Source organism: Somniosus microcephalus, chromosome 13, assembly GCF_052327205.1.
Source record: "Somniosus microcephalus isolate GS21.2 chromosome 13, FLI_Smic_1.0, whole genome shotgun sequence".
Lineage (NCBI taxonomy): Eukaryota > Metazoa > Chordata > Chondrichthyes > Squaliformes > Somniosidae > Somniosus > Somniosus microcephalus.
In genome coordinates, this window is record NC_140999.1 from 146,513,577 (window position 1) to 146,530,939 (window position 17,363).

Below are 17,363 nucleotides of genomic sequence, written 5' to 3' on the forward strand. Positions count from 1 at the left end.
TACGCTGCCATTAAAATCATTATGTTCTGGTAAAAATCACTCCTCAGAAGTACTCCAGGATATTTTTCTGCAAGTTACAGGCTTCCACAGTGCTCACTCAGGCTTCCCTGTTCCCTATATAGGTTCTCCCAAGCCCCCAAAATGCTTCAATGCCTCTAATTAGCCACAGGCCTCCAATTTCCTGTACCCTCATGACTACACCCAATAGAGGCCTTGGTGCCTGCCCATAACATACGAATTAGCCCTGAGAAAAAATTGTGGCACTGGGAAGTGGCCTGGCGTGTAGTGCTATTTAAAATTCTTTTTAAACCTCTCATATAAAATTCTTGTTCTCTACCGCTCACCCAAGTACCATAAAAATTTTATTACTGAGATATCTTCACTGTTCTCCTCCCTCAACCTCTGCACCGAACGTCTTCTCATCCTTGGTGATTTCAACCTCCATCTCAATTCATCATGCTCTCTCTCCTCTCAGTTCACGAGCCTCCTATCCTCCTTTAATCTCTCCCTCCATGTAAACTCTCCCTCAACCTTGACATCTCTCATGGCCTCGCTACTCCCATTGTGTCAATTGCAGATAAGGCCAACTCTGACCATTTCCTCATATCGCTCTCCACCCACATCCCCCTTCCACCACCCCACCCCTGCCCCCAACCCTACTTCATTCTGTGTCCGCCCCTGCAGAAAAACTCTCTCCAAACTCTCTTACAACTGCACTTATGAAATCCCAACTGTCCAGCATCTGGCCCTCCATTTACCATGACATTTCTGCAGCTACCGATCTGATCAACCACACCCTCACCACCACCTTGGATGCCCTAGTCCCTACTAAAACAATTACCCTCTCTCACCCTGGCCAGTCCCCATGGTACGGCTCTCATCTTTGCTCCCTTAAGTCCAAGGGTCGCAGATTTGAACGGATATGGCAGACAACTGGTTTAGCCATTCACCGCCAGATCTGGCTGGACCACATAAAGCATTATCGGGTCCTGCTCTCGTCTGCCAAAATTGTTCACTATTCCAGAATCATTCTGGACTACAAAGATAAACCCCGGCTCCTATTCTCTACTGCTAACCATCTTCTTAAACCCCTCTCCCCGTCTCCTCCACCCTCACTGTAAAGTCTGTAGGTATTATGGCGAATTAATACACAGACTACAAGAGTAACTTTAACAGGACTTTACTATTCGAAGGTCAGGGCGAATCTGCCCAATAAATCCTGACACAGCACTTATATACCGGTGTGGTCACCGTCGGTATTACAGTATACAGCAGCCAAGATAAAGTAGTGCCACACCTAAAATAGTTCTCTTAAAGGTGGACGGTTACATACAATAGTTCTCTTAAAGGTAGAACAGTTACATACACTACAATCCTCCCTTTTTAGCTTACAACATACTTATTCCCCATTAACATAACATCTATACAACTTATGCAAAACAGTTCACAGATTCAGTCTCTCTGGAGGCTTCCTGACTCTGTCCGGATAACGCCTCGGTGGTGTAGTAGTTTTCGGCGGGGTAGTAGGTTCTTCTGGCAAGGTCGATTCGGCTTGAAGGACAGTGTCAGGTTCATCTGATTCCAGTATTACCAGATCGGAGGTAGGTGCTCTGGGTATCTCTGCTTCAACATTAGCCGGGTAGCACGGTGGCATAGTGGTTAGCACTGTTGCCTCACAGCGCCAGGGACCCGGGTTCGAATCCGGCCTCGGGCGACTGTCTGTGTGGAGTTTGCACATTCTCCCCGTGTTTGCGTGGGTTTACTCCGGGTGCTCCGGTTTCCTCCCACAGTCCAAAGATGTGCAGGTTAGGTTGATTGGCTATGATAAATTGACCCTTAGTGTTAGGGGGATTAAATACGTGGGGTTACGGGGATAGGGTGGGATATGTGTTGGTGTAGGGGTTACGGGGATCGGGTGGGATATGTGTCGGTGCAGGCTCGATGGGCCGAAATGGCCTCTATCTGCACTGTGGGGTTTCTGTGATTCTGTGATTCTGTGAAGGTTGTGGAGTAGGTTGGTCCTTTGTGGATGACCCTATGATCTGGTCAACATGGCGCCTTATTATGCTGTCACCAATGTCCACGGTATACATCAGCGGCCCTAGCCTTTTCCCAATAGTTCCAGGCTGCCATTTCTCGGTACGGTAGTCCCGGGCCAAAACTTGTTGACCTATCTGAAAGGATCTAGTTGGCCTTTCATTCATGCCCTGAAATTGTCGGTTCTCTACGTCCCTTCTGACGTTTGGCTGAATCAAATCCAGCCGGCATCTTAGTTTTCTATTGAAAAACATCATGGCGGGAGTTTGGTTTGTGACCACATGTGTTGCATTCCTGTACGCCAACAAGAAGTTATCTACCTTATGTTGTAGGTTGATGTCTTCATTACCCATGGCCTTTATGGCCTTCTTGAAGGTCTGGACAAACCTTTCAGCTAATCCATTGGTGGCGGGATGGTATGGGGCTGACGTGTAGTGCTTGACCCCATTCCTTTTTAAGAACTTCCTGAATTCTTCGGACACAAATTGCGGTCCATTATCAGAACAGATCTGTTCCGGCAGCCCATTCCTGGCAAATATGGTCCTTAATACTGTGATGGTTTTTTCCGTGGTGGTGGAGGACATCTTTATTACCTCCGGCCACTTGGAGTGTGCATCCACCGCGATTAGAAACATTGAGTCCATAAATGGACCAGCAAAGTCGACGTGTACCCTTTGCCAAGGAGATGAGGGCCACTCCCATGGATGCAGAGGAGCTTGTGGTGGCGCATTTTGGACCTTCTGGCATCCTAGACAGCTCTTGGTTATTTCTTCGATGTCTCCATCAATACCTGGCCACCACACAAACGCTCTTGCTAGGTTCTTCATTTTCACTCCACCCAGATGCCCCTCGTGAAGCTCCTTTAGCACCTTATGCTGAAGTTTGGGTGGAATCACCACTCTAGATCCACACATCAAGGTTCCTCGGCACACTGACAGCTGCTCTTTTCTTTGCGAAAATGCGGGCAGCGTTGGTTTGCCCTGTGTTGGCCATCCCTCCACTGTTAAATCGTAGACTCGTGAGAGAGTCGGGTCATTTCTTGTTTCATTTTCGATCATCGAATTTGTTACTGGTAGACATTCCACTATGGATGAGTAGAACATCTCTACTGGGTCCACTGTAGCCGCCTCTTCTACTACTGGCAACGGTAGGCGCGATAACCCATCAGCATTTCCATGCTGTTTGGACCTTTTGTATTCAATGTCATATTGGTGTGCCCCAAGTAACACGGACCACCTCTGTAGCCTTTGCGCTGTCATAGTGGAAACGGCCTTGTTAGGGTTGAATATGGACACCAACGGCTGGTGGTCTGTCAGTAATGTGAACTTCTTGCCCTGCAGGTAATGATTGAATTTCTTTACTCCCCACACAAGGCTGAGGGCCTCCCTATCTATCTGAGCATAATTTCGCTCAGCGGAGGTCAATGATCGGGACGCAAATGCGACTGGCCTTTCCGAGCCATTTGGTAACTTGTGTGAAAGTACTGCTCCAATTCCATAAGGGGAAGCATCACAAGCTAGACGAAGAGGTAACGTTGGGTTGGAATGAGCCAACACTTCCTCAGAGGTAATCAACGCCTTGCTTCTGCGAAAGGCCTTCTTACAGTCCTCGCTCCACTTCCATGGTACTTCTTTCCGCAACAGAGCATTCAGCGGATGCAGCACCGTGGATAGATTTGGCAGAAACTTGTGGTAATAATTAATCAACCCCAGAAACGATCTCAACTGTGATACATTTTCCGGAGCGGGGGCCTTCACGACAGCTTCTATCTTGTCAGGTGACTTGTGCAGCCCCTCCTGGTCAATGACATGACCACAGTACGAGATCCGTTTCTGGAAGAACTCGCATTTCTGGCGATTAACTTGTGGTAAACCACTTTTATCGTTCACTATCGTTACAATATAGTTATCACTGTTATATCGTTACTCTATGGTTATCACTGTTCGCACTGTTGTATCACTATATGAGGTCGCCTCTTGTCACACTGTTATACCTGGGCTGACCACTGCTGACCCCGCCCATGGCTCCACCTACCTGCCCAGGTATAAAGGTGGTCGACTGGCTGGTATTCCTCCTTGTTGGATCCGATCACCCACGAGGGTGGGCTCTGTTATTTAGCCAATAAAAACCTATAGTTACTTTCTTAACTCGTCGCTTTTCATTGGATGAATTGATAGGTATATCAATTTTATTGGCTAAATATTAAAATGTCGTTCCCTGAGCAGCAAAGCGAGCAGCAAAGCGAGCAGCAAAACGACCAGCCAGACGCCGAGCTACAACAGCCACAGCAGCCAGCTTGGCTGCGAGCCCTCAGACCACCATACCTGGATCTAAACCCCCAGGCTGCAAACTCAGCCCTCGACTTCGAACACTGGCTGAGCTGTTTCGAGTCCTACCTGGGAGAATCCGGCGTGCCTCAGAGATCCAAGCTAAGAGTTCTGACCGCCCAAGTGAGCCCTAAAGTATTCGCACTCATCCGGGACCTTAAAACATACGAGGACGCCATCAACCGGCTGAAAAGACAGTACCAGAGCCCGGTAAATTCCATGTATGCCAGACACCTCCTAAGATCCCGCCCGCAACAGCCAGGAGAGCCCGTGGATGAATTTTTACGGGTGCTACAAGCACTCGGCAGAGACTGTAACTTTAAAGCGGTAACGGCGGCAGAAAATACTGAAGACAATGTCCGCGATGCCTTCGTGAAAGGCCTGCGGTCCAACTACTCACGGCAAAGACTACTGGAAGCAAAGGACCTCGACCTGGACAAAGCTGCAGCCCTCGCTCGCTCTCTAGAAGTGGCCCATCGGGACCTCGAGGCATACTCAAGGTACTGTAACTCGCGACCCTGGGACTTGGGACCGACCCCGACCGCAATACCCCCCGCAGCAACCCCCCTGGGACCTACCTCAGCGTCGGCGTCCCGGACCCGATCGAGACCGCCACCCCTGGTACCGGCTCCGACATCGGACCCCCGCGATCGGGCCGCCGGCTGCTTCTTCTGCGGCCAGGCGAAACACCCGAGGTCGCGCTGCCCTGCCAAAAACACGACCTGCTCGACCTGCTTGAAGAAAGGCCACTTCGCAAAGGCCTGCAGAGGGGGATCAACAGAGGCCAGCAGTGCCTCATGCGAGCTGTGGGGGCGGCCATCTTCCATCAAGGCAACAGAGGCCAGCATCCCCACATGTGAGTCATGGGGGTGGCCATCTTTGATCCAGGCAACCGACACCAGCAGTGCCTCATGTGAGTTACGGGGGCAGCCATCTTCTCCGCCATTTTGTCCAACCTTGTGGGAGACGCCATTTTACCCACCACGCTCGACCGCCACCATGCCTCTAGACCCGACTACCGCCTCACCCGCAGACTACAGCAACTCGCTCAGCTATACACTAGCCTCCGTCACACTGGACCAAGCCCGCCCGCATCACCTGTCCAAGTCCATGATGGACATCAAAGTAAACGGCCACGCCACGACCTGCCTGTTCGACAGCGGAAGCACGGAGAGTTTCATCCACCCAGACACGGTGAGCCACTACTCCCTCCCTGTCCAGCCAATGCGCAACCGGATCTCGATGGCATCGAGGTCCCACGCCACAGACATCAGCGGCTACTGTGTTGTGACCCTGTCGGTTAAGGGTACGGAGTATAAAAATTTTAAACTCCTCGTCCTGCCCCAGCTATGCGCTGCTGTCCTACTAGGGCTAGACTTCCAATCCCACCTCCAAAGCGTCACGCTAGCATACGGCGGACCCCTCCCCCCACTCACAGTCGACAACCAGCAGATTTTAAACCGCCCACCGCGTAACACCTGCGGCCTATCCACCCTCAAGGTCCCGCCACCTTCCCTGTTCGCTAACCTCACCCCCGACTGCAAACCTGTCGCTACCAAGAGCAGGCGGTACAGCGCCGGGGACAGAGCTTTCATTAGCTCTGAGGTGCAGCGTCTCCTGAAGGAGGGCATCATCGAAGGGAGCACCAGCCCCTGGCGTGCCCAGGTCGTGGTCGTTAAGACCGGCAATAAAAACCGCCTGGTCATCGACTACAGCCAGACCATAAACAGGTACACCCAGCTGGACGCATACCCCCTTCCCCGCATATCTGATATGGTCAATCAGATCGCACAATACCGAGTATTCTCTACCATCGACCTTAAGTCGGCCTACCACCAACTCCCTATCCGCCCTGAGGACCGCCAGTATACCGCCTTCGAGGCGAATGGCCACCTCTACCACTTCCTTAGGGTTCCCTTCGGCGTCACCAATGGGGTTTCGGTCTTCCAAAGGGAGATGGACCGGATGGTTGACCAGAACGGGCTGCGCGCCACGCTCCCCTACCTAGATAACGTCACCATCTGCGGCCGCGACCGGCAGGACCATGACGTTAATCTGGAGAGATTCCTCCGTACGGCCTAACGGCTGAACCTCACCTACAATAAGGAGAAATGTGTGTTTAACACCTCGCGCCTTGCCATCCTCGGCTGTGTAGTAGAGAACGGAGTCATCGGCCCCAACCCCGAAAGAATGCGTCCCCTCATGGAGCTACCCCTCCCCCACTGTCCAAAGGCTCTGAAGAGAACCCTGGGGCTCTTCGCCTACTATGCCCAATGGGTGCCCAATTATGCAGACAAAGCCAGACCCCTCATGAAGTCCACATCCTTCCCCCTTACGGAGGAAGCGTGCGCAGCCTTCTCCCTCATTAAGGGAGACATTGCCAAGGCCACAATGCACGCAGTGGATGAGTCCATCCCCTTCCAAGTGGAGAGCGATGCATCCGACTTCGCCCTAGCCGCTACCCTTAACCAGGAGGGGAGACCAGTGGCCTTCTTCTCAAGGACCCTACAGGGCCCTGAGATCCGACACTCGTCGGTCGAGAAGGAGGCCCAGGCGATTGTGGAGGCGGTACGACGCTGGAGGCATTACCTGGCAGGCAAACGATTTACCCTCCTCACCGACCAGCGTTCGGTCGCTTTTATGTTTAATAACAAGCTGAGGGGCAAAATCAAGAATGGCAAGATCTTGAGGTGGAGAATCGAGCTCTCCACCTATGATTATGATATCTTGTACCGGCCAGGTAAGCTGAACGAACCCCCTGATGCTCTGTCACGAATTACATGCACCAGCGCGCAAAGTGATAGACTTCAGACCCTCCACAACGACCTCTGCCACCCCGGGGTCACCAGACTTTACCACTTCATTAAGGCCCGCAACCTGCCCTACTCCATCGAGGAGGTCAGGACCATGACCGGGAACTGCCAGACCTGTGCCGAGTGCAAACCGCACTTCTTTAGGCCGGACAGAGCAAGCCTGATCAAGGCCACCCGCCCCTTCGAGCGCCTGAGCATCGACTTTAAGGGGCCCCTCCCGTCCTCTGACCGTAATGTGTACTTCCTCAACATTGTCGATGAGTACTCCCGTTTCCCTTTTGCCTTCCCCTGCCCAGACATGACCAGTACCACGGTCATTAAATGCCTGAACGACCTCTTCGCCTTGTTCGGGTTCCCAAACTATATACATAGTGACCGGGGCTCCTCCTTCATGAGCGAGGAACTCCGTCAGTTCCTACTAGCGAGAGGTATTGCCGCAAGCAGGACCACCAGCTACAACCCCCGAGGGAACGGCCAGGTGGAAAGAGAGAACGCGACGGTATGGAAGGCCGTCCTCTTAGCCTTAAAGTCTAAGGGCCTCCCAACCTCCCGCTGGCAGGAAGTCCTCCCGGCAGCGCTGCATTCCATCCGGTCACTACTTTGCACTGCCATTAACGCCACCCCCCATGAACGAATGTTTGTTTTCCCCAGGAAGTCGACTACGGGAACCACTCTACCAACCTGGCTGACCTCTCCGGGGCCAGTCTTACTGCGAAAGCACGTGAGGGCCAATAAAACAGACCCCCTGGTCGAGAGGGTGGACCTCCTGCACGCCAACCCCCAGTACGCCTATGTAGCATACCCAGACGGGCGGGAGGACACAGTCTCCTTACGAGACCTCGCACCCTCGGGCACTCCGGAGACACCACCTTCACCCCCACCCCCCCAATTCCAGCCCAGGTAGACGGCATGCCGGAACCCCACGAGCCTTCGCCGACCACGCAGACACCAGCATTAACACCGGATAATGCAACACCGCCGCTGCGACGATCAGAAAGGCTTACGAGGCCTCCGGACAGACTGACATACCAGAACTGGTAGTACACTTCACCCCGTCGGACTCAAATCTAAACAAGGGGTGAATGTGGTAAACCACTTTTATTGTTCACTATCGTTACACTATAGTTATCACTGTTATATCGTTACTCTATGGTTATCACTGTTCACACTGTTGTATCACTATATGAGGTCGCCTCTTGTCACACTGTTATACCTGGGCTGACCACTGCTGACTCCGCCCATGGCTCCACCTACCTGCCCAGGTATAAAGGTGGTCGACTGGCTGGTATTCCTCCTTGTTGGATCCGATCACCCACGAGGGTGGGCTCTGTTATTTAGCCAATAAAAACCTATAGTTACTTTCTTAACTCGTCGCTTTTCATTGGATGAATTGATAGGTATATCATAACTCGAAGGCCATATTCCTTCAACCTGGTGAGCACCAGTTTCAAATTTGTGAGGTGTTCCTCCTCGTCTTCTCCCGTAATCAGGATATTGTCCAAGTAACACTGCGTGCTTGGAATACCCTGTAAGACCTGCTCCATGGCCCTCTGCCAAATTGCTGGAGCCGAAGCTACTCCAAAAACCAGTCTATTATAACGATACAAGCCTCTGTGCATGTTGATTGTGAGATACTGGCGCGACTCTTCCTCGACTTCCATTTGTAAGTATGCTTGTGCCACGTCTATCTTGGTGAAGTGTTTCCCGCCAGACAATGAAGCAAAGATATCCTCAATCCGCGGGAGCGGGTATTGTACCGTGTGAAGCACCGGATTAACTGTGATCTTGAAGTCTCCGCAGATGCGGACCTTTCCCGGTCCCCCTGGCTTGTTACTTGATGAAGACTTCATGACGGGAACAATGGGCGTGGCCCACTCACTCCAGTCTACCTTAGACAGTACCCCTGAACGTTCAAGCTCTTCCAGTTCTGCCTCCACAGCAAGTCGTATCGCGTAAGGTACTGATCTGGCTTTGAAAAATTTTGGGCTTGCATGTTCTGCAATCTTGATTTTTGCTTTAATTCCTCTCAGTGTTCCCAGTCCTTGCTGGAATACCTCTTTAGTTTCGTCCAATATTCTGGACAACCGTTCAGGTTTGACATCTTCCTTTCTGGAATCTACCGTCATTGTGTTTAGTGAATGCCAGTCTATCTTTATTTTCCTGATCCACTCCCGTCCCAGAAGTGGTGGACCTCCCTTGGGCAGCACATACATGTCCATCCCTTGGTGATCTTTGTCCTTGTATCTCACCTTGACTTTTATCTTTCCGATGGGGTATACTTTGTGCCCCGTGTATGTCTGCAATACTATCTCCGTATCCCGTAGGGGAATATGTTTGAATAACTTTTTGTAATCTTGCTTATTCATGACCGTCAACGCCGATCCGGTGTCCACTTCCATCTTCACTTGAACTTTTGCAATCTGTAGTGTGACCCAGATAGTTTGTCGGTCAGCTTCTTTACTCACATTGTGAATCCTCAGACTACCCAGTTCCTTGCTGTTGGAGTCTGAGTCCGAATTCTGTTCATCTGGACTCTTCCCAGTCACCTTATGTACCTTTCTGTACTTCTTCTGCGGTGACTTATTATTGCTGGTCTTCTTTCCTGACCGGCATACCTTAGCTATGTGACCAAGCTTGCCACATTTTCTACATTCCTGGTTTATAAACCAGCATTGGTTCTGGTCGTGTGTTGTCTTCCCACAACGATAACATTTCATTGTACCCGAAGTCATTTGATCCACACTGAGTACCGCTGTCTTCCGCTGCATTTCCGCCGTGCCTCTCGCTGCGGCTTCGTGCGATGCTGCATTAAGGACAGCCTTATTAAGTGTAAGATCATTCTCTTCGAGCAGTCGTTTTTGTGTTCCTTCCTTCGACATCCCGCACACGAACTTGTCTCTCAGTGCCTCTGTCAGATTTACCCCAAACTGACAGTATTTTGCTAGCCTACGCAGTTCAACCAGGTACTCCGCGTTGCTTTCCTCTTTTTGTTGCGTTCTCACGTAAAATTTTGATCGTTCCACTAACATCAGCGGTGCGGGGTTAAAATGATCCTTCAGGACAGCAACAATATTAGTGAAAGACTGATCCGCCGGTTTAGCTGGTGATAGAAGATGCTTCAATAACCCGTATGTCTTCGCACCCATTGAGTTTAGTAAGGTTAGAGCTTTGTCATAATTTGCTATCTTATTGACGTTACAATATATCTCGATGCGTTCTACATACGTGGCCCAATCTTCCACATCGGAATCGAAACCGTTGATGTTACTACGCTTAGGCATCTTCACACTCTTCCTGAGAAACAACAACGAAATATTTCTTTAACTTTTTTTTTTTCAAAATGGCGGTTTCCCGCGCTTGTCTTCTTTCCCCGCCCACTTTCAAAATGGCGGTTTCCCGCTTCTGTCTTCTTCCCCGCCTACTGGCGGCTTCCCGCGTTTCTTCCCCTGGCGGGAGGGGTAAGCTTTTCCCTCGGGCGACGACCGCTGGCTTTCGGGGTTCGCAGCCTGCGCGTCGGCTTCAGTGCGTTCCTTGTTCCCTTTTCTCGGCAGGGCAACCGGCGCTGGGTACAACCCGTTGACGGCGAACAGTTTCAGCCGCTAGGCTGGATCTCGCTCAGTCTCCCTCGCTCGGGCTCTGTCTCTCCCGCTCGCTCGGGCTCTGTCTCTCCCTCAGCGGCTTCCAATCGCGCCTCCCAGCCCTCTCGCAGTCTGGTGCTTTCCTCCCCGGCTGCGGCTGAGTTCTCCGCGATTTATTTATTTTTATATCTTCCCGCGCCTTACGATCCCGGTCGCAGCGCTTCGTGGCCTCGGTCGCTGCCCGGCGTTTTTCACTCCAATCGCGCCTCCCAGCCCTCTCGCAGTCCACTGCTTTCCTCCCCGGCTGCATCTGAGTTCACCGCGGTTTATTTATTTTTATATCTTCCCGCGCCTTACGATCCCGGTCGCAGCGCCTCGTGGCCTCGGTAGCTGCCCAGCCTTTTTCGCCGGTCGCGGTCTAGCTGTCTCACGACGCCGTTGTGTCACCCAGCCCGCTTGTACCGCGGCTTCCGTGCTCCACGCTGCCCCAGTCTCAGCGCCTCTGGGCCCGACTTCTGTCCGGCTCCTTTCCCCCGACCGTGGTCGAGTTCACCGCCCTTATCCTCCGTTTATTTTTTTTATTTTCCCTTTACTCACAGTCACCGTGGCCGACTTGCTTCTCGTGCTGATCGGTTCACTCACCACCGTGGCAGAAGGGACAATCAGTGCCTGTTGCTGATGGAAGGCTTCGTGTCTGAATTCTTCCTTCTTCCTTGCTCTGCAGACTCGAGTTTTCTCTCAGCAGAACGACGAGGGCGGGTGCCTCTTCTCGACGCTCGTTAACTGCTTCGGAAGTATTGTTGCTGCAGGGTAAGTTCGAACTCGTCGCCACTGTAAAGTCTGTAGGTATTATGGCGAATTAATACACAGACTACAAGAGTAACTTTAACAGGACTTTACTATTCGAAGGTCAGGGCGAATCTGCCCAATAAATCCTGACACAGCACTTATATACCGGTGTGGTCACCGTCGGTATTACAGTATACAACAGCCAAGATAAAGTCGTGCCACACCTAAAATAGTTCTCTTAAAGGTGGGCGGTTACATACAATAGTTCTCTTAAAGGTAGAACAGTTACATACACTACATTCACCTCTGACAACAACTTCTTTATCTCTAAGATTGAGACCATCTGTTCAGCTGCCTCTGCCACTTCCCTTCCTTCCCCCAGCCCATTGGGCTGAACTTCCTCTAAGGATCCCCCCTGCCCTAGCCCTGAGCTCACATCTTTCTTTAGTTTCTCTCCGATCTCCCCTCATGACCTCTCTGCGCTCATCTTGTCCATGAGGCCCACTTCCTGCTCCCTCGACCCTATTCCCACCAAACTGCTGACCACCTAACTTCCTTTTCTGGCTCCCATGTTAGCTGACAATGTTAACGGTTCTCTCTCCTCAGGTACTGTCACCCTCTCTCTCAAATCTGCCATGATCACCCCTCTCTTCAAAAACCAACCCTTGACCCCTCCGACCTTGCAAACTAACACCCCATCTCCAACCTCCCTTTCCACCCCAAAGTCCTTGAACATGTTGTCGCTTCCCAAATCCATGCCCATCTTTCCCGCAATTCCATGTTTGAATCCCTTCAATCAGATTTCCACCCTTGCCACAGTACCGAAACGGCTCTCATCAAAGTCACAAATGACATTCTTTGTGACTGTGACAAAGGTAAACTATCCCTCCTCATCCTTCTTGACTTGTCTGCAGCCTTTGACATGGTTGACCACTCCATCCTTCTCCAACGCCTCTCCACTGTCGTCCAGCTGGGTGCGACTGCACTCGCCTGGTTCCATTCTTATCTATCTAATCATAGCCAGAGAATCACCTACAATGGCTTCTCTTCCCGCTCCCACATCATTACCTCTGGTATACCACAAGGATCTATCCTTGGCCCCCTCCTATTTCTCATCTACATGTTGCCCCTTGTTGACATCATCCAAAAACACAGCTTCAGATTCCACATGTACGCAGACGACACCCAGCTCTACCTCACTACTTCTTATCTCGACCCCTCCACGGTGTCTAAATTGTCAGACTGCTTGTCTGACATACAGTTCTGGATGAGCAAAAAATTTCTCCAATTAAATATCAGGAAGACCGAAGCCATTGTTTTCGGTACCCACCACAAACTCTGTTCCCTAGCCACTGACTCCATCCCTCTCCCTAGCATCTGTTTGAGGCTGAACCACACCGTTTGCAACCTTGGTGTCACATTTGACCCTGAAATGAGCTTCCAACCACATATCCACAACATAACTAAGACCGCCTACTTCCACCTCCATAATATCGGCCATCTCCGCCCTTGCCTCAGCTCATCTGCTGCTGAAACCCTCATCCATGCCTTTGTTACCTCTAGACTTGACTATTACAATGCACTCCTGGCTGGCCTCCCACATTCCACCCTACGTAAACTTGAGGTCATCCAAAACTCGGCTGCCAGTGTCCTAACTCGCACCAAGTCCCGTTCGCCCATCACCCCTGTGCTAGCTGACCTACATTGGCTCCTGGTTAAGCAGCGCTTCAATTTCAAAATTCTCATCCTTGTTTTCAAATCCCTCCATGGCCTCGACCCTTCCTATCTCTGTAATCTCCTTTAGCCCCACAACCCCCTGAGGTAACTGCGCTCCTCTAATTCTGACCTCTTGAGCATCCCTGATTATAATCACTCAACCTTTAGTGGCCGTGCCTTCTGTTGCCTGGGCCCTAAGCTCTGGAATTCCCTGCTTAAAGCTCTCCACCTCGTTACCTCTCTTTCCTCCTTTGAAACACTCCTTAAAACCTACCTCTTTGACCAAGCTTTTGGTCACCTGCCCTAATTTATCCTTATGTGGCTCGGTGTCAAATTTCTTGTTTTGCAATACTTCTGTGAAGCATCATGGGACTTTTACTACATTAAAGGCATCATATAAATACAAGTTGTTGTTGTATTTCAGTGCCCTGCCCTTGCATGGCACTCATTTCAATGTACCCCAGGAAAAACGTCCCTAATATTCCCAAGAGCAGATAAACCAAGGTCTTGTATAACCGAGCTAGAATGCTGTTAGTTGTGGATCTTATTTACTAAATACTTCTTTCCATGTAACTACTTCACATTGCTTGTGAAGCTTCAGTGATTACGATGACCCTCACCCCATTTTTGCTTTGTTACTTTTAATGGACATTCGTAGAAACATAGAAGAAAGGAGCAGGAGCAGGCCATTCGGCCCCTCAAGCCTGCTCTGCCATTTAATGAGATCATGGCTGATCATCCAAATTCAGTACCCTGTCCCTGCTTTCTCCCCATATCCCTTAATCCCTTTAGCCTTAAGAAATATATCTAACTCCTTCTTGAATATATTTAATGAATGGCCCTCAACTGCCTTCTGTGATAGAGAAATCCACAGGTTCACCATTCTCTGGGTGAAGAAATTCCTCCTCATCTCAGTACTAAATGGCTTACCCCTTATCCTTAGACTGTGACCCCTGGTTCTGGACCCCACCGCCATTGGGAACATCCTTCCTGCATCTAGTCTGTCTCGTCCTGTTAGAATTTTATAAGTTTTGATGAGATCCCCTCTCATTCTTCTAAACTCTAGCAAATATAAGACTAATCGACCCAATCTCTCCTCATATGTCATTCCTGCCATCCCAGGCATCAGTCTGGTGAATCTTCGCTGCACTCTCTCTGTGATAAAAATGAAAACTTCCGGGAAGTTATGTCATCACTTCCTGTGAACTATGAACTATGAACTGTGTACATACCTCACTTCCTGTCATATGTCACTTCCTGTTGGACTGGTATAAATACTGGTCTGTTCAGTATTGTAAGAGGCTTCTACCAGAGGCATGGTAAAGACCTCTCGTGTATATAGTGTGTTTATAAGTTACTTAAAGCTTACTTTAAAGTTACTTGATGGTAAGTCTCCTTTTTCTTACATCAATTTAAGTAACTTAATATTTACACTGACAAATACTAGACCTTCAGACAAACTCGGAAGTTAAGGATCCAGGGAACCACCCATCATGGAGAAAATCCTTAGACCTATTCGTCTGGACTTGGACCCGAATACACCAGCAGCTGGCAGGGTATGGAAGCATTGGTATCGTACTTTTGAGAATTTTCTGGATGAATGTAAAGCGGATGCTCCTGCTAAATTGAAGATACTTGTCAATTATGTGACCCCAAAAATGTTCGAATATGTTGATGAATGGGATAATTACGAAGAGGTGATTCGGGCACTTAAGAAACTGTATGCGAAGACCCCAAATGAGGTCTATGCTAGACATCTACTGGCCACAGCCTGACAAGGGCCAGGGGAATCAATTGACGAATTCCTGCAAGAACTTCGCAGGCTCAGCGTAGATTGTAACTTTCAGGCAGCCTCAGCTGAGCTGTACCGCCAAGAAATGATTCGTGATGCTTTCATCTGCGGGATTGCCTCTCCATTTATACGCCAGCGTCTACTAGAAAGTAAAACACTTGAGCTACAAAAAGCTTTTGACCTAGCTTGTTCACTGGATTTGGCAAAGAGAAATGCAGACCTCTATCAGCTGCCCAGATCTCGATCTGCTGCTGTAGCTGCAACCAGACAATTCAAGCGGTCTCAGGTGAACCCTATCATGGGGGAATCTAATTCTGATAATTCTGATGAAGAAGAGGAGGACGACCCCACTTTAGCAGCCTCTTGGCAATCTAGGAAGGAATGCTTCTTTTGTGGAGATGCTTTTCACCCTAGGAAAACCTGCCCTGCTCGCAATGCAATCTGCAGTTATTGCGGGAAAAAAGGACACTTTGCTAAAGTTTGCCTATCAAGGGCCTCTACGAGGGCCAATCCAGCTAAGGCCTACCGAACTGCCCCAATTAGGGCCTATCAAGATGCTCCAGCTAGGACCTATCAAGCTTCCTCTCGAGCTCTCTCCCGAAGAAGCACACCGAGAGTTTTAGCCACTCTCTGTGCAACGACACCAATTACAGCTGCTTGCCCACAGAACCTGTCTCATGCAGCCACAAAAATTTCAATTAAAGGGCATACCTTAGATGCCTTAATTGACTCAGGAAGTACTGATAGTTTCATTAAGGAACAGATTGTTGCGAAATTGAAACTACATGTCTTCCCATCGGACCAGGCAATTGCGATGGCCCAGTCATCACTTAATACCAGAATCTCCGGCTTTTGTGTTGTTGATATGACACTTCATGGTCGTATGTATCCCTCCACCCGACTTTCGGTGCTCAAGGACTTATGTAGTGATCTCCTCTTAGGGCTGGACTTCCAAAAACAGCATAAGAAACTCACCATTGAGTTTGGTGGATCCAAACCCGGACTTACTATTTCTAATATACCATCTAAATTACCATTTTGTGCATTATCAGCAGCTTCACTTGATGAACCCTCATTATTTGCCAGTATTCCGCCTCAATGCAAACCGATAATAACGAAATCGCGGCGCTTTAATCAGGAAGACCAATCTTTTATTGCGGCTGAAATCTCTCGACTTCTAGCAGAGGATATCATTGAACCATGTTCGTCGCCCTGGCGGGCTCAAGTCGTCATTGTCAAGAACCCTCTAAAACCTCACAAACAGCGACTATGCATCGATTATTCGCAAACCATCAATCAATATACCGACTTGGATGCCTACCCATTGCCACGCATTGATGATATGGTTAATAAACTGGCCGAATACAAAGTGTTCTCAACTTACGATTTAAAAAGTGCCTATCATCAGTTACCCTTGAAGGTCTCAGATAAGCAGTACACAGCCTTTGAGGCTAATGGATGGCTGTACCAATTTCGTCGCCTCCCATTCGGGGTTACTAATGGAGTGGCTGTCTTTCAACGGGCAATGGATGGCCTGGTTAAGCAGGAAAACCTAAGGGACACTTTTCCCTATCTTGATAACATTACCATTGCAGGTCACGATCAACAGGAACACGACTCCAACCTCCAAAAATTTCGGGATGCCCTCCATCGCCGTAATTTGACCCTGAATGAATCCAAATCTGTTGAGTCGCAACCGACCATCAACATCCTTGGCTACTGCGTAGGCAATGGTATCATTAAGCCAGACCCAGAAAGACTTCACCCGCTCCAAGAGCTCCCGTCACCTAAGAATCCGGCTTCTTTACGTCGGGCTCTCGGTCTGTTTGCATACTACGCTAAATGGATTCCTCATTTTTCGGACAAAATCCAACCGTTGCTGCATGCTAGATCATTTCCAGTGGGAACAGCGGCTGTTGCAGCCTTTAACCTTCTCAAAAAACAGTTGGAGAAAGCGGCTCTTCACTCCATTGATGAGAATCTCCCTTTCGTGGTTGAATGTGATGCCTCGGAGGTGGCGATCTCGGCTACTCTGAATCAGGAAGGTCGTCCTGTAGCATTTATGTCCAGGACCTTACAAGGTGCCGAGCTACATTATCCCCCAGTTGAGAAAGAAGCCACAGCCATCATAGAGGCAGTACGGAAGTGGAACCATTTTCTAGCTCGCCAGCACTTTACATTGATCACGGACCAACGATCAGTCGCCTTCATGCTCGATAATCGAAAACGAACCAAAATTAAGAATAATAAAATACAACTTTGGAGGATGGAACTGGCCTCTTTTGGTTATACCATTCTCTATCGGCCTGGC